The sequence below is a fragment of the Tiliqua scincoides genome, chromosome 2 (genome assembly GCF_035046505.1).
Source record: "Tiliqua scincoides isolate rTilSci1 chromosome 2, rTilSci1.hap2, whole genome shotgun sequence".
Classification (NCBI taxonomy): Eukaryota; Metazoa; Chordata; class Lepidosauria; order Squamata; family Scincidae; genus Tiliqua; species Tiliqua scincoides.
Window position 1 is genome coordinate 264931573 of NC_089822.1, and position 21087 is coordinate 264952659.

The following is a 21087-nucleotide window of genomic DNA, read 5'->3' on the forward strand; positions in this document are numbered from 1 at the left end:
GTGCTTCTTTTGGATCAGGAAGGAAGAATCCTTTGGAGCTTCAAATTCCACCTCTCTTTCTCATGATTTGTGTCCCAGCTGCGTCTGTTGAAACCAAGAGCAAAAAATGTACAGTGGTTAACACAATAAACAGTCCCAGGGCTAAAATATTGTCCTCCAGTGTCCCTCCTACACCCCCCCCCCCGTTTCCCGCGTGGGTTTCAGTGCTGAATGGCCCCTTCTGGCCCTCTCTGATCCAGCTTTTAAACTGTCCCTGTCAAAACCCCCTCCAACCACACCAGCTGCTTCAGAGCAGACCCAAAGCTTAGCATGCAGTGGGGAGGGGCTGCAGTTGGTGATCTTCTCAGCCCCCTCCCCTCTCCCTCCACAGGCTGGGCTTCCAATCTGGGCATCTCTACCCATCTGGGGGCTTCTCCTGCCCACCCACCCCCCACTGGGACTCCCCCTTCACCACCACTGCATTTGGACTCAGCAGAGGGGCTGAGGTGGTCCGTCCATGTCTGCTGAGTCCACATGTCTGCTGCAGTGGGGAAGGCAAAGGAAGGGGCTATAGAAATCCCCACTAGAGAAACAAAACACTTTAAGGGCAGACCCAAAGCTTAGCTGGCAAGGGGGCGGGATTGTCACTTTTCCACTTCCCAGACCTCCTCCCCATCCTTTTCCTTCCCTGGCTGCCCTCCAGCCAGGGTGTTTCTGCCCCTCTGGGGGTTCCTCTCCCACCCCTCCTCTTCCCTTCCACCCACCACTGACTAGGGACCCCCTTCATCCCCAACTGCTTTTGAACTCACCAGACAGGCTGAGGTGCTGAGTCCCAAAGCTTGGAGAGGGGATTGTCTCTCTGGGAGAGGGGATTGTCTCTGGAAGAGGGGATTGTCTCAATCCCTTTTCCCAGCCCACTCCCATGTTCCTTCCCTGGCTGTCTTTGCGCCTGGGTGTCTCTGCCCCTCTGGGGGCTCTTCTCCTCCCCTCCTTCTTCCACCCACTTCAGCCTGGGACCCCATGCAAATGGGGGGATCACTCCCACCCCTCCTCTCGCTCTTTCCTTCCACCCCCACCGCCCAGGGACCCCCCAGCTACCTGGGAACTCACCAGAGGGACTGCTGAGCTCCAACACGTAGGAAGGTAGGCGGGTGGAGGAGGCAGAGGAAGAGCCAGAGCAGGGAGGGGCTTCCCCACTCACACCCCCCACCCCCAGGAACCCAGAGTCGCTCCTGTTAGGTTCTTTGAGGCGCATCCCAGTCTGGAGACTGGGGGGAGGCGCACCACCTCTGGGCACCACTCCTGCTCCTCCCATGGAGATGCTGGGAGGGTCCTTTGGGGCTGCAGGCTCCAGCCCTCCTTCCCGGGATGCGCAGGGCCGCCTTCACCTAGGCTGCAGAGGTTCTATCCAGCCTGCAGGATTGGCCTTCTTCTGGATGGATCTGATCCAAGGACACGCCACCTTTCCAGGGCAGAGCAAACCCCAGGCGGCCTGCAAGCTCCAGGAGCAGCTGCCCCAAAGCTGGGCATGCAAAGGGGGCAGGACTGCCACTGGTGGTCCTGCCTGCCCCCCTGGCTGTCTCCAAGCCTGGTCCTCTCTGCCCACCTGGGGATCCTCCCCTCCCTCCCTCCCTCTCTCCTCTCTTCCATCCCCCATTCCAGGTGGAAGCCCTTCCTTCCCCCAGGCAGGCGGGCAGTGCAAGGAGCCTTGGACTGGGTCTCTGGAGGGAGCCACTCCGCAGCCCTGCCCGCCCCAATTGCCACCCCCTCCCCTGCTGGCCATCACCCAGAGGTGGGTCCAGCTGGGCCTGGCCTTTGCCCCCAAACATGACCCACACACAGACCCCCCTGAACTGGCTTCTGAGCAGCCACTGCATCAGGGGGAGGCTTTGCACGCACAAAAGACCTTGCACGGCATGGAATTCACGTGTGGAACAGGCTGCCACTTGATGGCTCAGGTGACTGGAGGCTGGAATGGGACTGGATGAAGTGCTAGATCAGTGGCATCTACTACCCCTCCTCTTCCCTTCCACCCACCACTGACCAGGGACCCCCCTTCATCCCCAACTGCTTCTGAACTCACCAGACAGGCTGAGGGGCTGAGTCCCAAAGCTTGGCATGCAACTGGGAGAGGGGATTGTCTCAATCCCTTTTCCCAGCCCCCTCCCCTGTTCCTTCCCTGGCTGTCTTTGGGCCTGGGTGTCTCTGCCCCTCTGGGGGCTCTTCTCCTCCCCTCCTTCTTCCACCCACTTCAGCCTGGGACCCCATGCAAATGGGGGGATCACTGTTCGTCTGCCTAGCCCGCTTCCCTGTTCCTTCCCTGGCTGTCTCTGCCCCACTGGGGCTCCTCTCCCACCCCTCCTCTCGCTCTTTCCTTCCACCCCCACCGCCCAGGGACCCCCCAGCAGCCTCGGAACTCACCAGAGGGACTGCTGAGCTCCAACATGTAGGAAGGTAGGCAGGTGGAGGAGGCAGAGGAAGAGCCAGAGCAGGGAGGGGCTTCCCCACTCACACCCCCCACCCCCAGGAACCCAGAGTCGCTCCTGTTAGGTTCTTTGAGGCGCATCCCAGTCTGGAGACTGGGGGGAGGCGCACCACCTCTGGGCACCACTCCTGCTCCTCCCATGGAGATGCTGGGAGGGTCCTTTGGGGCTGCAGGCTCCAGCCCTCCTTCCCGGGATGCGCAGGGCCGCCTTCGCCTAGGCTGCAGAGGTTCTATCCAGCCTGCAGGATTGGCCTTCTTCTGGATGGATCTGATCCAAGGACACGCCACCTTTCCAGGGCAGAGCAAACCCCAGGCGGCCTGCAAGCTCCAGGAGCAGCTGCCCCAAAGCTGGGCATGCAAAGGGGGCAGGACTGCCACTGGTGGTCCTGCCTGCCCCCCTGGCTGTCTCCGAGCCTGGCCCTCTCTGCCCACCTGGGGATCCTCCCCTCCCTCCCTCCTTCCCTCCTCTCCTCCATCCCCCATTCCAGGTGGAAGCCCTTCCTTCCCCCAGGCAGGCGGGCAGTGCAAGGAGCCTTGGACTGGGTCTCTGGAGGGAGCCACTCCGCAGCCCTGCCCGCCCCAATTGCCACCCCCTCCCCGGCTGGCCATCACCCAGATGTGGGTGCAGCTGGGCCTGGCCTTTGCCCCCAAACATGACCCACACACAGACCCCCCTGAACTGGCTTCCGAGCAGCCCCTGCATCAGGGGGAGGCTTTGCACGCACAAAAGTCCTTGCACGGCATGGAATTCACGTGTGGAACAGGCTGCCACTTGATGGCTCAGGTGACTGGAGGCTGGAATGGGACTGGATGAAGTGCTAGATCAGTGGCATCTACTACCCCTCCTCTTCCCTTCCACCCACCACTGACCAGGGACCCCCCTTCATCCCCAACTGCTTTGGAACTCACCAGACAGGCTGAGGGGCTGAGTCCCAAAGCTTGGCATGCAACTGGGAGAGGGGATTGTCTCAATCCCTTTTCCCAGCCCCCTCCCCTGTTCCTTCCCTGGCTGTCTTTGGGCCTGGGTGTCTCTGCCCCTCTGGGGGCTCCTCTCCTCCCCTCCCTCTGCCACCCACTTCAGCCTGGGACCCCATGCAAATGGGGGGGATCACTGTTCGTCTGCCCAGCCCCCCCCACTGGCTCTGTGTGTCTCTGCCCCCCTGGGGGCTCCTCTCCCACCCCTCCTCTCGCTCTTTCCTCCCACCCCCACCGCCCAGGCACCCCCCAGCTGCCTGGGAACTCACCAGAGGGACTGCTGAGCTCCAACACGTAGGCGGGTAGGCGGGTGGAGGAGGCAGAGGAAGGGCCAGAGCCGAGATGGGCTTCCGCACTCACACCCCCCACCTCCAGGAACCCAGAGTCGCTCCTGTTAGGTTCTTTGAAGCGCATCCCAGTCTGGAGACTGGGGGGAGGCGCACCACCTCTGGGCACCACTCCTGCTCCTCCCATGGAGATGCTGGGAGGGTCCTTTGGGGCTGCAGGCTCCAGCCCTCCTTCCGGGGATGCGCAGGGCTGCCTTCGCCTGGGCTGCAGAGGTTCTATCCAGCCTGCAGGATTGGCCTTCTTCTGGATGGATCTGATCCAAGGACACGCCACCTTTCCAGGGCAGAGCAAACCCCAGGCAGCCTGCAAGCTCCAGGAGCAGCTGCCCCAAAGCTGGGCATGCAAAGGGGGCAGGACTGCCACTGGTGGTCCTGCCTGCCCCCCTGGCTGTCTCTGAGCCTGGCCATCTCTGCCCACCTGGGGATCCTCCCCTCCCTCCCTCCCTCCCTCCTCTCCTCCATCCCCCATTCCAGGTGGAAGCCCTTCCTTCCCCCAGGCAGGCGGGCAGTGCAAGGAGCCTTGGACTGGGTCTCTGGAGGGAGCCACTCCGCAGCCCTGCCCGCCCCAATTGCCACCCTCTCCCCTGCTGGCCATCACCCAGATGTGGGTGCAGCTGGGCCTGGCCTTTGCTCCCAAACATGACCCACACACAGACCCCCCTGAACTGGCTTCCGAGCAGCCCCTGCATCAGGGGGAGGCTTTGCACGCACAAAAGTCCTTGCACGGCATGGAATTCACGTGTGGAACAGGCTGCCACTTGATGGCTCAGGTGACTGGAGGCTGGAATGGGACTGGATGAAGTGCTAGATCAGTGGCATCTACTACCCCTCCTCTTCCCTTCCACCCACCACTGACCAGGGACCCCCCTTCATCCCCAACTGCTTCTGAACTCACCAGACAGGCTGAGGGGCTGAGTCCCAAAGCTTGGCATGCAACTGGGAGAGGGGATTGTCTCAATCCCTTTTCCCAGCCCCCTCCCCTGTTCCTTCCCTGGCTGTCTTTGGGCCTGGGTGTCTCTGCCCCTCTGGGGGCTCCTCTCCTCCCCTCCCTCTGCCACCCACTTCAGCCTGGGACCCCATGCAAATGGGGGGATCACTGTTCGTCTGCCCAGCCCCCCCCAATGGCTCTGTGTGTCTCTGCCCCCCTGGGGGCTCCTCTCCCACCCCTCCTCTCGCTCTTTCCTCCCACCCCCACCGCTCAGGCACCCCCCAGCTGCCTGGGAACTCACCAGAGGGCCTGCTAAGCTCCAACACGTAGGCGGGTAGGCGGGTGGAGGGGGCAGAGGAAGGGCCAGAGCCGAGAGGGGCTTCCCCACTCACACCCCCCACCTCCAGGAACCCAGAGTCGCTCCTGTTAGGTTCTTTGAAGCGCATCCCAGTCTGGAGACTGGGGGGAGGCGCACCACCTCTGGGCACCACTCCTGCTCCTCCCATGGAGATGCTGGGAGGGTCCTTTGGGGCTGCAGGCTCCAGCCCTCCTTCCCGGGATGCGCAGGGCCGCCTTCGCCTAGGCTGCAGAGGATCTATCCAGCCTGCAGGATTGGCCTTCTTCTGGATGGATCTGATCCAAGGACACGCCACCTTTCCAGGGCAGAGCAAACCCCAGGCGGCCTGCAAGCTCCAGGAGCAGCTGCCCCAAAGCTGGGCATGCAAAGGGGGCAGGACTGCCACTAGTGGTCCTGCCTGCCCCCCTGGCTGTCTCTGAGCCTGGCCCTCTCTGCCCACCTGGGGATCCTCCCCTCCCTCTTCTCCTCCATCCCCCATTCCAGGTGGAAGCCCTTCCTTCCCCCAGGCAGGCGGGCAGTGCAAGGAGCCTTGGACTGGGTCTCTGGAGGGAGCCACTCCGCAGCCCTGCCCGCCCCAATTGCCACCCCCTCCCCGGCTGGCCATCACCCAGATGTGGGTGCAGCTGGGCCTGGCCTTTGCTTCCAAACATGACCCCCACACAGACCCCCCTGAACTGGCTTCCGAGCAGCCCCTGCATCAGGGGGAGGCTTTGCACGCACAAAAGTCCTTGCACGGCATGGAATTCACGTGTGGAACAGGCTGCCACTTGATGGCTCAGGTGACTGGAGGCTGGAATGGGACTGGATGAAGTGCTAGATCAGTGGCATCGCTAAAGGGGACCGCGGGGGAGCCACCAATGGCGTAGTTAGAGGGGGTGCAAAGCACTAGGTCTTGCAAGGAGCCTCACTGCAGCCTGCAAGGCACTATACCCCCCCAGAGCCATTCCAGGCGGGGGGAGCAAGACAGTGGTACAGCTCCACCACATATGATAAAACATTCCTTCTTGTCTGTTTCTGTAATAAATAAATAAAGTATTGCAAAAAAAAAAAAAAAAGAATTGTATCAATTTCTGCCAAATCCAACATGATTAGCCACCATTTTTCCAGTGCGGGTATCTCTGTAACATTTCAGTATTTGGCATACAATATTCTTGCAACAGTTGTCATATATAAAAATATAGTTTCATCGTCTTTGTGAATCGAATCATCCAATATTCCCAACAAAAACGCTTCTGGTTTCATTTAAATTTACCTTAAATATCAACTGTATTTGCTGGTGTATCCAAGTCCAATTTTTTTTGCTTTTGTATAGGTCCATCACATATTATAAAACATTCCTTCTTGTCTTTTACATTTCCAACATCTATTTGGTACATTTTCAAACATTTTTGCCAATTTACCTGGAGTCAAATACCATCTATACATAATTTTATAAAAGTGCTCTTTAAGGCTTACATTCAATGCAAATTTTAATCTTTTAATCCACAAGCTCTCCCATTGCTCCATAGATATCTCATGACCAACATTTCTCACCCATTGCATCATATACTCCTTAACCTGTTCCTCTTCGGTCTCATATTATTGCGATAACTTAGACATTTTTGTAATGGCTTGTTCTTCTACCAGACGTATTTGACTCTCCAACAGAGACATACAGTCTCCAAAACCATACATTTTCTTATCTTTTTAGAACCTCTCCAAAAGTTGTAAATACTGAAATGACTGACAACAGAATCCTTCCCCTAAAAGCTCCTTTCTTGTCTTCATCCTAGCCTGAGTTTGTGTAAAAATTATTCCATTTCTATATGATAACCAAGTTTCTGTAGAACCTATACGACAACCAAAAAAAGCTTCTTCTGGAGAGATCCACAACGGTATTTTTGTATAAAATCTAATTTTGTACTTGCTCCATATTCTCAACAAAGCATGTCTAACATAGTAATTTTTAAATTCTAGATTTTCTTTTAGTTTATCATACCATAAAAATCCACACCATCCAAACCTTATGTCCAAACCTTCCAGATCCAACAATCTCTTATTTCATAGCTACAACCATTCTTTCAACCAAATAAAGACACATGCAGGGGCCTGAGACATTTCCTTTTAGACAAGCCTCCTGAGTTTCCAGGCTTTTCAAATTAGGACATCTGGGTTTTACAGGATGAGTGGCAACCCCCATAATTACCCAAAGCCCCGAGAAATCGGGTGTCACAGCTTGTGGAAGTTATTCCTCTGTGACCAGCAGCCGGCTAAGAATAAAAGCTTGTTTTCCTTGAATCTCCTTGGTGTCTGCCTGCATCCTTGTCTGAACCTACAACAATATGGGGTGACAAAAATTTAAGGGCCCCAGGTGTCAAATGACCTAGCTACACCACTGGTCACATATGAGCAGTTATATGTTACATGAGCAGTTACAAGTTACATATGAACAGTTACATGTTACATGAGCATTATATGTTACATATGAGCAGGGCCTAGGAGAGGGGGCAAAGGGGGTAATTTGCACCAGGGCCCAACATCAAAAGGGGGGCCCAGGAGCCAAAGGAGGGGGGCCCAGAAATTTCCTGGAACCTTACAATTTCCTATCTACTTAGACTTGTTGCCCACACGGGATGCTGGCGGCACTACTACAACTAGGGATGCTGGAGACACTCCTGATGCCACATGGGTTACTAGACCTGGACTCCAAAGACTTTTCCAGCTGTCTCTAGCCTCCCCCCACCCTGTTTTGCCCCTTCCTGCCCCTATTCGGCTTGCCCATCACCACCCTCCCCCGCTCTGTTTCACCCCTCCCCCTTTGCAAAGGGGCCCAAAAGGAACTTTGTACCCCCTGATCAAATTCCTCTCAGAGGCCCTGCGTATGAGCAGTTACTTGTTACATGAGCATTATGTGTTACATATGACCCCGTGCGATGATCCCCCCAAGCCAGAACCCCATTGCCTGCCACTCCTCTGCCACTGCGCAACTCCCGAGGGGACCTTCTGCCAGGGCCACCGCCTGGGTGCTGCTCTCCGGCCGGCAGCCCCGCAACCAGCGCGCCACCTCCGGGGGCAGGAGGGTGAGGAGCTTCTCCAGATCAAGCATCTGCGCCTTGGTGTGCCGCCCGGGCTGCCCTTCGCCCTCCCGGGAGCGCGGCTACAGGGCCGGCCGGGCGGCTGTGCAGCAGCCCCCGTCACAACTCCGTGGTGTTCCTCTACGGGTCTCTGCCCCGAGGCGCCTACTTCTGGTCCTGCTGTGCAGCTGATGCTGGCGGCACAGCCGAGCTCCGCCGGGCCAGACTCATCCGCAGAGGGACCGGCTGGACTCTCCAGGCGGCTGCAGGAGATCGCTGTGAAGCCAACCAGGGAAGACACGAAAGGAGCTGGAGGCGGGCACGTGGGAACGGAGATCTTCCGTGTCCGGGGAGATCATCCACAGTGGGGCTCAACTTTGTGTGATCGAAGGAGCCCTCCCCAACCGGATCCGATTTCAAGAGGCGGAGGCAGGGGGTCTTGCGGAGGGGGAGGCAGGCGGAGGGCAGGGCGAGAGGAGGGGTGCCTGGTGGGGAGGACGGAGGAAGAGGGCCAGATCTCCCACACTTACTTTCAGCCCTCCGCGCTCGCTGGCCCTCTGCTGGTCCCCTTTGCAGCGCGCAGGAGGGCAGAGCGGGTGAGCAGCGCTCCCAGTAGGGTCTCCGCCCCGAGCTGCTTCCAGGCAGATCAGGGCAGAGCAAGAGGGAGGCGCCTGAAGGTCCTTGACTGGCCGGCTCCTCTTTTGCAGGCTGAACCACAGACCCCAGAAACAGTCACCCGCGCTGGTCCCCTTAGGCAGCCTTCTTTGCCCCTCCCTCCATCCCTGAGCTCCCTTGGGTGCCTGGCTAGACTGGAAGCTGTGATCTGTCAGCCTAGTCCTAGCCACGCTTTCCTGGGAGTAAGCCCAATTGACACTAATGGGACTTACTTCTGAGTAGACATGCCTAAGATTGGGCTGTGTGTCTCTTTCTCCAGGATTCCAGAGCAGGCGTGTCTTAAGGAAATTGTGGGTCTGGTGAAGTTGCTTGTGGCTTTGGGGAAACTGGGGAGATCTGGGTGGTCGGATTCTCAGTGGTCTCCATGGCAGGGCCAGTCCATGTCATCTGGGAAGCTCCCCGGTCCTCATCGCCTGTGCCCCCTGCAAGAGACAAGAGTCAGGATCTGGGCAGGGAGCTGGGAAGGGGACTGGCAGGGATGGGCGAGGGGCAGGGAGTGAGACCCCCCCACCTCGGGATTTATTTAACCATATGGCAAAATGCAGTATCATTGTATTACATTCGCAATATACTAACTAGATAGATAGATAGATAGATAGATAGATAGATAGATAGATAGATAGATAGATAGATAGATAGATAGATATAAACAAGCAATAAATTATTAAAACTTAATGGGTAAAGCATAGTGGATGACATAGTGGATTAAAACATAGAGGTGCATTATATGTCACATACAGTGGCATAGCTAGCGGGGCGGGGGGCGGTCCACCCCGGGTACCACCCTTGGGGGGGTGACACCACAAATACCCCAACATCGCTAACATTGCGGAGGTTCAGAGTAACCCCAACATGCCATATACCATTGGATGTGGAATTTCCAGTGGAATGCAATGCAATGCAAAAAAAACCAGATTGAAATATCTCCTTTCCATCAAAAGTTATGGCCAAAAAACCAGAAACAAAAAAATGCATGGAACCCTATGGAAAATGAAACTGAGCCATATCGTGCGTTTACTCACGAGTAGGTGAACTTGCCCTAGTTTGTCAGAAAGGGCAGGCTGAGAGGCATCCAATGACACCAGAATGGTTCCTATCCAATGAAAGCAGCCCCCCAAAAAACACCCAAGAAGGAAGTCTCTTCCTCCAATTAGACAAATGTATTGAGCCCTAAGGGAAGCGAAAGTAAGCTACATGGTTGCATTTACTCATGAGTAAGCAAACGTGCCTTGGCTCCTGGTCAAGTCAGGCAAAGGGGAATGCAAGGCTAGCTAGCTGCATGGTCCCAGTCTGATGAACGTAGAGCTCAATAAATGCTTCAGAAGGCAGCCCCCCCCCCCCCAAAGAATAAAGCAGAGGCTTCAGCTGGTAAGGTCCATTTTATTTGTTTTTAGACTGGCTGGCTTCCCCTTATTTAATTATTTGTTTTTCTTTAATTTAATTATTTATTTTATTGTGCTTGATGATGTCACTTCCAGCCATGGCATCACTTCCAGTGGGTCCTGGACAGATTGTCATTCTAAAAAGTGGGTCCCAGCTAAAGTTTGAGAACCACTGCCTTAACTCAAAACAGGCCAATGTGACATCCGGGGTGGGGGTGACACCCTAGTGACCAAAATTCTGGAAATTGTGACTTTTAGGAATAATACCATCATGTTATATGCCATTGGATGCAGAATTTTCATCCATTGCTTGTGGGGAAATATTCACTGCATTTATTTTCTGGCCATTATTATTATTCATTTCAAATCCTGAGCTGCTTAGAGGAAGGGTGGTATAAAAAGGTGAATGAATGAATGATGTCATATTGTGAGGGGCCCCCTAGAATTTAGCGTGTTTGAATCTATTCAGAGCCCCTTGCTGTGAGCAGAGGCAGGGTGCTTGGCCAAAGTAGGCCCTATATTTAGCTGCTTGGGTCAGCAAGATATTTCAGAAAATGCCCCTTGAATGCCTTTCTGTGCCTGTGTAAAAGAGGAAAGGGTGTTGCTGACTAAGCTGACCGCAGAAGTTGTTTGCAGAGCTAGAAAGCCTCAATAACAGGAAACTGCTAGCTTAACTGCAACTGGGGAGCAGGTGTGAGGAGAACAGGGACTTTTTGCAAGTCTGCTATTAGCCAATGCAAAGAGGGGGAGATGGGACTTCTGCAGCTTAGAAAGATTTCACATATTTTAAATGCCATTTTTATTTATTTATTGGATTTGTATTCCGCCTTTCTCCCCAAAGTGCACCCAAGGCGGTGGTAGAACATGCTGGGCAGAATTTGAATAGTGGGATATGTAGTCAGACAGAGCTTCACTTGATATGCTGTTTGCCAATCAGGAATGTATCCAATGCTTTGCAATTTGCATTCTGCCAATCAGAAATCTGACCAATGCTTGACATGCTTTACCAGTGCTGGAGACACTCCTGATGCCACGTGGGTTAGTAGACCTGGACTCCAAAGACTTCTCCAGCAGTCTCTAGCCTCCCCCCCTGTTTTGCCCCTTCCTGCCCCTATTCTGCTTGCCCATCACCAACCTCCCCTGCTTCACTACCTTCCCCTTTGCAAAGGGGCCCAAAAGAAACTTTGTACCCCCTGATCAAACTCCTCTGGGAGGCCCCGCATAAGAGCAGTTACATATTACATGAGCAGACATGTTACATAGGAGCAGTTACATGTTACATGAGCATTATGTGTTACATATGACCCCGTGAGATGATCCCCCCAAGCATCTCGAGCCAGACCCACCTTACCTGCCACTCTTCCGCTGCTGCGCGACTCCCGAGGAGACCTTCTGCCAGGGCCACCACCTGGGCGCTGCTCTCCGGCTGGCAGCCCCGCACCCAGCGCGCCACCTCCGGGGGCAGGAGGGTGAGGAGCCTCTCCAGGACCAGCGGGTCGAGCATCTGTGCCTTGGTGCGCCGCCCGGGCTGCAGCCACCTGCGGCAGAGAGAGCGGGGCGCCTCGCCCTCCCAGGAGCACAGCTACAGGGCCGGCCGGCCGGCTGTGCAGCAGCCCCCGTCAGAACTCCGCGGCGCTCCTCTGAGGGTCTCTGCCCCGAGGCTCCTCCAAAACAGCCTTCCGGTCGCGCTGCGCAGCTGATGCTGGCGGCACAGCCGAGCTCCGCCGGGCCAGACTCGTCCGCAGAGGGACCGGCTGGACTCTCCAGGCGGCTGCAGGAGATCCCTGTGAAGCCAACCAGGGAAGACACGAAAGGAGCTGGAGGCGGACAGGCGGGCACGTGGGAACGGAGATCTTCCGTGTCCGGGGAGATCATACACAGCAGGGCTCAACTCCGTGCGATCCAAGGAGTCCTCCCCATCCGGATCCGGTTTCAAGAGGCGGGGGTCTTGTGGGGGGGAGAGGCAGGCGGAGGGCAGGGCGAGAGGAGGGGCGCCTGAACGGCCGTGGGGAGGACGGAGGGACAGGAGGGCGCTCGCCACCCAGATTCCCCGCACTTACTTTCAGCCCTCCGCGCTCGCTGCCCCCCTGCTGGTCCCCTTTGCAACGCGCATGAGGGCGGAGCGGGTGAGCAGCGCTCCCAGCAGGGTCTCCGCCCCGAGCTGCTTCCAGGCAGATCAGGGCAGAGCAAGAGGGAGGCGCCTGAAGGTTCTTGGCTGGCCGGCTCCTCTTTTGCAGGCTGAACCACAGACCCCAGAAACAGTCACCCGCGCTGGTCCCTTTAGGCAGCCTCCTTTGCCCCTCCCTGCCTCCCTTGGGTGCGTGGCTAGACTGGAAGCTGTGGTCTGTTAGCCCAGTCCTAGCCACGCTTTCCTAGGAGTAAGCCCAATTGACACTAATGGGACTTACTTCTGAGTAGACATGCCTAAGGTTGGGCTGTGTGTCTCTTTCTCCAGGATTCCAGAGCAGGTGTGTCTTAAGGAAATTGTGGGTCTGGTGAAGTTGCTTGTGGCTTTGCGGAAACTGGGGAGATCTGGGTGGTCGGATTCTCGGTGGTCTCCATGGCAGGGTCAGTCCTTGTCATCTGGGAAGCTCCTCTCTCTCAGGCAGGCAGGTTAGGTTGCAAAGTCTTCCTCAGGGGAGGGGCTGCCTCGATTCCCCAGACTGCAAAGACCACGATGGCCCCTCTGTCTTGGACTTGCTTGAGTAGATGTCCATCCTTCAAGTCCAGTGTGTCAAAAGGCCATCCAGATAAACTCTGACGACCTAAATCTAACCCCATTCTGGACCAAGAAAGATGAGGACCATGCTGTACCCCAGGTGCAACCATACTAAACCTAAGGGGGACCTGTCACGGATGTTTCATCCTTATCTTCTACCATTCCATTGCTTTGCATTTGCTTTCTTCTTTTTCATATGCTTCAGGCTGTGAGGGTGGGCAGACTGACCCTGCCATGGAGACCGCAAAGAAGAGGAGTTCGCAGGGAGGCTCAAATCTCCCTGTTCTCCAGTGGGGTCTCTATGGCAGGGTCAGTCCTTGCCATCTGGGAAATGCCCAAGCCCTGCCTCCTCAAGGGTGGGAGCTGCCTGAAGTCTCTGAAATTATGCCCTGGAGGATGGTGTATGACCCCCCCAGGTGGACCCCCCAAGCCAGTCTCCCAGTGCCTGTGGGGTCACGACCTCCTAATGAGGGAGGATGGGGCTTAAATTTGGACCAATCTAAACTTGGATTGACCCTTGGGACTAGAGGATTGCTTGTGACCTTGAAAGGACTGTGGGTGGGCAAAACCTTATTCTGTGTTAGTGGCTCCCCCCACCAAGAGTTCTCCTTCCTCCTTAGAGGATGTAGTGTCCAGTTCAAGAAGCCAGTTACCTTTAGTAGGGGGAGCCTCTTTTCTTGACTGCGCCTGTAAGAGCTTCAAGGCGGAGAGGATGATGGAGGATGGGGACTTGCGCCTCTTAGGTGGAGACGCATCAGCGGAAGTGGAACCAGTGAAGATGGGGGGGGGTTGGATGCTGGTGTTTGGACCTGTGGGACTTTCCCCCCCCCCCCAAAATAAAAACAAAACAACAAATTTAAACAAACACATAACAAACACAAATTCAATATACAACACAAAAACACACTGTTGGAGGGTGCAGGCAGTCATATATCAATATATCTAATCAATCAATACATATCTCCTAATCTTGTTCCTCTTCTGGTTTAGCCTCTTAATATCATTTGTCTATCATATCATATAAAATATATCATGTATACAATACATTCTTCTAAATGTCCCATCTTGTACATCTACAACTTCATTTTTAACCAAGCATAGAATGGTCTCCATTGCTCTATCGGTGTCAGTTTGCGCTGTTGATCCAAAATCTCTGTAAGTCTATCCATTTCCGCCACATTCATTATTGTATCTATTAATCCATCTTTCGTTGGAATTTTAATGTCCTTCTGGTATCTAGCATATAAAATTCTTGCAGCAGTTAATATCATAACGAAATACACATCATTTTCTTCATCTATAATATCTAAGGTAATATTAAGCAAAAATAACTGGTTTCAGCAGTATCGTAAATCCAACTATCTCTTGTATTAGATTCCTTACCATTTTCCAATATACTTGCATTTTATTACATGTCCACCACATATGATAAAATGTTCCTTCTTCACATTTACACTTCCAACCATTTTTTGATATATTCTGGTTCATTTTTACCAGTTTTACTGGTGTCATGTACATTTTATATACATTTTCTTTAGAATTTGTTGCTCTAGTAAATTTTATATTGTATTTCCAAATCTGTTCCCATTATTCTAATGTAATATTATGGCCTATATTTTGCGCCCATTTTATCATACATTCTTTTATTGTTTCTTCTTGCATCTCAAAATCCAATAGGAACATATACATTCTTTTGATATAATTTTCTTTTGTTTCTAAGTGTATTCTATCAAATGGTGTCTGTTCTGAATAGAATCCTTCTTGTTTATCTTTCCCACATTTTGAATCAAGTTGCTAGCGAGTCCACCAATCCATCTCCACACCCTGTCTTAACAGTTCTTCTTTTGTCTTTAATTGCCCATCTTTGTTCAATAAACTTTCATATCTAAGCATTTTTGTTGTCTCTAATAAATTCAATAAACATCAAAAATCTCATCCCTTGCAATTTCCCGGTTTTTTTTTAGCCAAGGTAACAGATATGTCCCAGCTGCTTTAGAGGTATTCACGGCTAAGGTACTTTTGCAAGTTCTTTATGGCTGTCCAATCTGGCATAAGGCCTTGAATCATTCAACTGAGAGCATACAGGCCTCCTTCCTGCAGAGGATCTTGGGTTTTCCCAGATGTGTTCCATACTCTGCTATGTGTCTTGAAGTGGGTTTTATCAGACTCAAAATGTTGGCTTGTTTGAGATCAGTAAAATTTTGGCTTGCAATCCTCTTCAATGCTGCCCCGTATGGGCTAATGTACCAGCTTCTGACTGATCCAGTACTGCCTGTGGAGGTTGCAGATACACTCACCAAGCTTAAATCGATAGGACTAGACACAGCAAGCCTGGGTATGATTGGTTTAAGCGAAGCCTACAGGACTATATTGAGCATCAAGAGCTATTCTGTGCAGCTAACACCATTTGCTCCCCTCTCCATCTGCACATCCCAGTCAGTTTTGGGAAGCCAGCTTCTTTCTTTTATCATCTGCAGTGCCCGCAGGCTCGTAGAGCATTCTCCCTTGCGTGATGCAATGCATTTCCATCAGCTCTGCTAGCGGGCAGGTTTAGTGGCATTCCCTACTCAGAATGAAGATGTACCTGTGACAGGAATTGTGTGGAGACATTACATCATATATTTTTTTATTGCCCACTGCATTGACACCCTTCGTAAGAACTATCTGGCTCCACTGCTGAACAAAATGCAGGGCTGGGAGGATTCATTTAAATTACAAACTCTTCTTTCCATAGAGGAAACTGACTCTGTTGACAAGGTTGCCAACTTTGTTTCTGGGATTCTGGCAGGACGGAATTCTGGGTCTTCTGCTATATTATGGTGAATGGGGGGAGGGGGTATTTGATGATCATAATTGTTTTATTTTATTGTTTGTGCGTGTGTGTGTGTTCTGGATGTTTGTTTGTTGTTCTGTATTTCTATTATCTATGCCAATAAAGGTCTTATGTTGGCTCTAATAAATTCAATAAACTTTCATATCAAAGCATTTTTGTTGTTTCTGATAAATTCGGCCCGGTACATACTTCTAGCGGCACCACCCATTGGGGGATTTTGGTATACATCTGTCTTTGTATTTTAGCCCAGATCCATATTAGAGATTTCCTTAATACATGGTTATTGAATCGCTTGTATTCGTTTGCTTTTCCATACCAGACAAATGCATGACATCCGCATTCAAGATCATGTCCCTCCAGTTTAAGTATTCTTTCATCTTCTAATATAATCCACTCTTTAATCCATAAATCCTATCCTCTCCCCTCCTGCTGAGATCCCATGAGCTGTCCCAAGTTGTCAGCCACTGTCTGGTCCACACACCCTTCAACAAGCCTCACACTAAATTTTGTGCTTCCAGGGACACTGCAAGGCAGCCTGCGCCTGGGCAGTCTTGTCCTGGGGGAGAAACCGCTGCCGCAGTGGCATCCCAGTACCCCTTCAGGCCCAACTCCAGCTGAACCAGCCCTTTCCCCCAGTGCCCTGGAGAAAGGTATTTGCCCTGCATGCAGGAAAGCAGAGCCTTCATGAGTGCTGGTTGTGGTGTGGAAGCCTCGAGGGAACCTTTTTTGGTTGGCAACCTTCAGTCTTGAAAGACTATGGTATAAGCCTACCAGCACCCTGTACCACGACCCATAAAATGGTGTCCTTAAGGCACTCCTCAACAGACGTGGAGGGAGAAGCTGGGGAGTGAGGGACAGGCTGGGCAGGAGATATCTTTCAAGGCTGCCTGGCCCTCAGTGTGCTGAAGCAAGGAGCATGGCCGACAGGAGCCCTGGGAGCTCCTGAACCCTCCGCCTCGCTGTGTTGAGGCGCGAAGGGGCAGCACAGCCCCAGTCAGGACTTGGCGCATCAGTTAAGGGCGACTGGTCAGCAGCCTCGTGGCTTCCTAGTCTGCTGCCTCCATGCCCCACGGCGCAGTCAGAAAGCCCCCTCAGCTGAGGAGCTGAGGGCAGAACGTGCCCAGGCAGGAGCCGAGCAACCCTCTAACTGCAGCTGCAGTTTCTGAGGTAAAAATCCTCCCCCCTGATGTTGAGGGTCTGAGCACCTAATGCAGGATGTGGGGGGAGAAAGGAGAGCTTTCCTTGGTTGAAAACACAGTGACTTCAACCAGTACTCGCTTCCTGAGCGAAGGGAGCAATGCGACTGGTGTCAACCTGAGGAACACCCTGTGGCAGAAGTGCGGATGCTCTGCGCTTTCTTAGTGCTGTGGCCACCTGAGGACTGGGCTTCTTGTCAGGAGGGGCTGAGGCTGAGGCTCCTCCTGCTGCTCAGGTGTGGACCTGGCAGGGCTGGAGGGGCTGAACCAGGATTGCAACATCTGCCACTCTGACTGGACTCTGGGGGCCAATCCTATTCCACTTTCCAGCAGCGGTGCAGCTGCAATGCAGCCCCAAGGAAAGGGAACACATGTTCCCATACCTTGAGGAGGCCTCTGTGACTGCAGAGCGCGCGGGTTGTGGGTTCTTGGGCACCTCACAGGATGGCGGCACTTTTCAAAGGACTCCGGTAGGGAGGCTCTGCCTCACCTGCCTCCGCACTCACCGCATGTGCCTGAAGCCCAGCAGACCTGGCCTCCAAAGACCTTTCTGGCTGTTGCCACCGCCTGCCCTGTGTTGCCCACTCCTCACCCCTTCTGCCCATCCTGTTGCCCCTCCCCTTGCTCTCACTCATCCCCTTTGAAAGGGTCCCCCCAAAACCTGGTACCCCCTGAGAAAAGCCAACTCAAAGGCTGTCACGGTATGATCCCCAAGGTGACAGGTAATTTGCTGGCTGCACAGTAACAGGCCTGAAGCCTTGGCCAAACCAGGACTGCGCAGCATCCTGGGAGCCTCATGCTGATGCAATATCTGGTGATATTGCATCAGGTGATTTCATGTGAGTGTGTGTGTGTGTGTGTGTGGCAGCAGCTGCACAGTCAGCATGACTGTGCAGTATTCCCAACGCTGTGATTGGCTGCAGGAAGTATAAATGTCCAGCAGAGGCAAGCAAGTGTGTGGGAGAAGCAGAGCATTGTGAGCCGGAGGCTACGTTGGTTGGAGAGTGGATCGTGTACCGTTTGTACTACTTGGACTCTGTATATATCTGTACATAGTAAAGGAGGAGTGTGGTGGAGAACCTCTGCCTCTGAGTCTTCTTTGTCGCCGGGGGTGATAGTGCTTCGGCCTTGAGGTACAGAAACAACAACAGCTGTGCAGCTTTCTGCCGTGCCAAGCCGTTGGCGGAGCTCCAGCGGCAGACCGGAGCGGTTCCGGAGCGGCCTGGGCACAACGCAGCTAGCAACAAAGGCAGGCCCTGTGAACCCTGAAACTCCCCAGGTCCCTCCACCTGCCTCCTCCCTCCTGCTCCTTCCACCGTCTCCATGGCAACCCCTGGGGCAGTTCACTGCAGCCCTCCTTCGGCCTCTTGCGCCTGAGAAAAGGCCTGAACTAGCTTCCCATCAGGGCATGGAGGGGGGAGAGGAAGGAAGCGACCCCCTGATGGCAGCATTCAGCGCTTCCTGGTCTCTCTAGGCTCCTCTTTTTACCCCTTGTAGCCCTGGGTTGTCTTCTATGCGCGTCCAGGGACAACAAACTGCTTCATGCAAAGTCAGCATTCATGGTGCCTGCTGAGGGGCAGGAAGTGACATCATTGAGCAGAGTGATGTCATTAAGCAGTAAGTGACATCACTGAGCAGAAAGTTACGTCATTAAGCAAAAGTGACGTCATTAAGCAGAAAGTGAAATCACTGAGCAGAAAGTGACGTCATTAAGCAGTAAGTGACATCACTGAGCAGAAAGTGACGTCATTAAGCAGAACTGACGTCATTAAGCAGAAAGTTACGTCATTAAGCAGAAGTGACGTTATTAAGCAGAAAGCGATATCACTGAGCAGAAAGTGACGTCATTAAGCAGAAGTTACTTCCTTAGACAGAAGTGACATCATTAAGCAGAAGTGACGTCATTACGCACATGATGGCCAGAAATAAGCATTTTATTCTCATATAGAAACTCATTAGCTGCCAAGGACAGAAGAGCAAATGCGCAAATCTTGTTCATATTTTCAAGATATGGGAGATCCCAGATATAATGGGGGCCAGATAAATGGCTTCTGCGGCCACATCTGGCCCACAGGCCTTACATCTGACACCCCTACACAAGGCTACTCATGACTGACACACTTTTTTCCTGGCAGGGTTTCTGGGCCTTTAGCAATGGCCTGATAGGATGAAACCAGGAGGTGCAGCTCCCCTCATCACTGTCTGACCGGGGTGGGGGTGGGGTCCCTCAGCAGGGTGCCTACTGCAGAGGGCCCTCCACCCAGCTCAGTGGGTCCTTATCCTCATCTCTCATGTCTCCCACCACACCAACAGTCCACATAAGAAGGGGGAGCAATCTGTGCAATGGCCACAGTGGCTGGCAAGGCACAATGTTTCCCAAGGAGATAGAGCAGGTATTAGAGGTGAGGCCCCAATAGCTGCCAAAGGAGGTCATGTGCTGACACCAGCCCTGGTCACTGTTTTTCGCCACAGTTGAACACAGTAAAGCGTTCTGAATTTCCGACGTTCTTCATGCCACAAAAGGAACAGGTGTCCCAACTGTGGTAAAAAAGTGCCAACCACCTTCAGGACCACCTTTTACAGCTCTCATGTTCCCATAGAGATAACACAATTGTGTGTCGTCGTCGTCGTCCCAAAAAAACCCAGCATGATACACTGTCATGTGATGATACAAAGCTGCAGCCTATGGAGTCAGACTATTGGTCAATCTAACCCAGTATTGTGTACATTCTAGAACAGTGCTTCCCAAACTTTTTAGTACCAGGACCCACTTTTCAAAATGACACTCTGTCAGGACCCACCTAGTTTTACGAGACTTTAAAAAAAAAATATAGAAAGGAATAATATGTTTATTTATTTACATGTACTAATACCCAGAAAAAAGATGCTTCAACATTTATCTCCCTATACAGTGGTGCCTCGCAAGACGAATGCCTTGCACAACGAAAAACTCGCATTTTGCGTTTTGCGATTTTTTGGTGACTCGCAAGACTAATTTTAATGACCGTGCTTCACAAGATGAATTTTTTTTTTATGCTTCATGCCAGTTTTTGCTCACATTCACCCTAAGGAAGGGGGAGGATCTTCATGCCAGTTTATGCTCACATTCACCCTAAGGAAGGGGGGGATCTTCATGCCAGTTTATGCTCACATTCACCCTAAGGAAGGGGGGGGGATCTTCATGCCAGTTTTTGCTCACATTCACCCTAAGGAAGGGGGAAGATCTTCATGCCAGGTTATGCTCACATTCACCCTAAGGAAGGGGGAGGATCTTCATGCCAGTTTATGCTCACATTCACCCTAAGGAAGGGGGGATCTTCATGCCAGTTTATGCTCACATTCACCCTAAGGAAGGTGTGCGCACTATCCTGTATTGAGGAGGCAGTCATGGAGACGTCCTCCAGGTGAGGGAGTGTTTGTTGGCTTATCTTGAGGCTGCACCGGCCCTGGAAAGCTGGATAGGATTGGGCCCATAGACAACAAGTAAAGGGCACGTTTAATTTCAAGTCAGTTAGAGAAGAGAGATACTTGCAAATAGCTGTATTTGGCAGTGGTGGAGCTGGGGTGGGGGCAGGGGGGCAAAAGACCCAGGCACTGCACCTGCTGCGCACTCGTTGCACCCCCACCCCTGCCACCTCCGACTGCCGCGCCACCCTGCCTGCCCATCTGAACCACAGGCAAGTGAGGTTCCACACAGTGCTTGGCAGTGGGCGAGAAGCCTTCAGAGGCTTCCTCCGCTCCAGTTTCATAGGGACACCAGAAGTATTGTTTAAAACAGTGGGAGAAGCCTCAGAAGGCTTCTCAACCACTGCGGAACATCATGCAAGGCTCTGAGTCTCAGTAAGCTTCCTGGGGAGGAGGGGGTGGCATACTGGAGGAGGGAGGTATGTTGTGGACCTGACCGGAGTAACCATGAGGGCAGGTCCTTGTTGGCAACCTTCAGTCTCGAAAGACTATGATATCGCGCTCTGAAAGGTGGTTCTGGAACAGCGTCTAGTGTGGCTGAAAAGGCCAATTCGGGAGTGACAATCCCTTCCACACTGGGAGCAAGTGCAGTCTGTCCCTGGTCTGTCTCCCTGTCTATGGGTCTTCTTTCTTTGCCTCTTTGCCTCAGTCTGTTGGCCAAGTGTCTCTTCAAACTGGAAAAGGCCATGCTG

The 21087-nt window shown here is 53.1% G+C and overlaps 1 protein-coding gene and 1 long non-coding RNA gene across 2 annotated transcripts in view; both read right to left on the reverse strand.

Annotated features, from left to right (window-relative positions):
* The window catches only part of LOC136640310 (zinc finger protein 850-like), a 196950-nt gene that overhangs the window by 83190 nt on the left and 92673 nt on the right, over positions 1-21087 (reverse strand). The window lies entirely within an intron of this gene.
* Positions 6287-12370, reverse strand: LOC136640539 (uncharacterized). Its single transcript, XR_010793797.1, has 2 exons — positions 11534-12370; positions 6287-9222 (listed from the first exon to the last, which is right to left on the reverse strand). It is a non-coding gene; the product is annotated as an uncharacterized lncRNA (long non-coding RNA).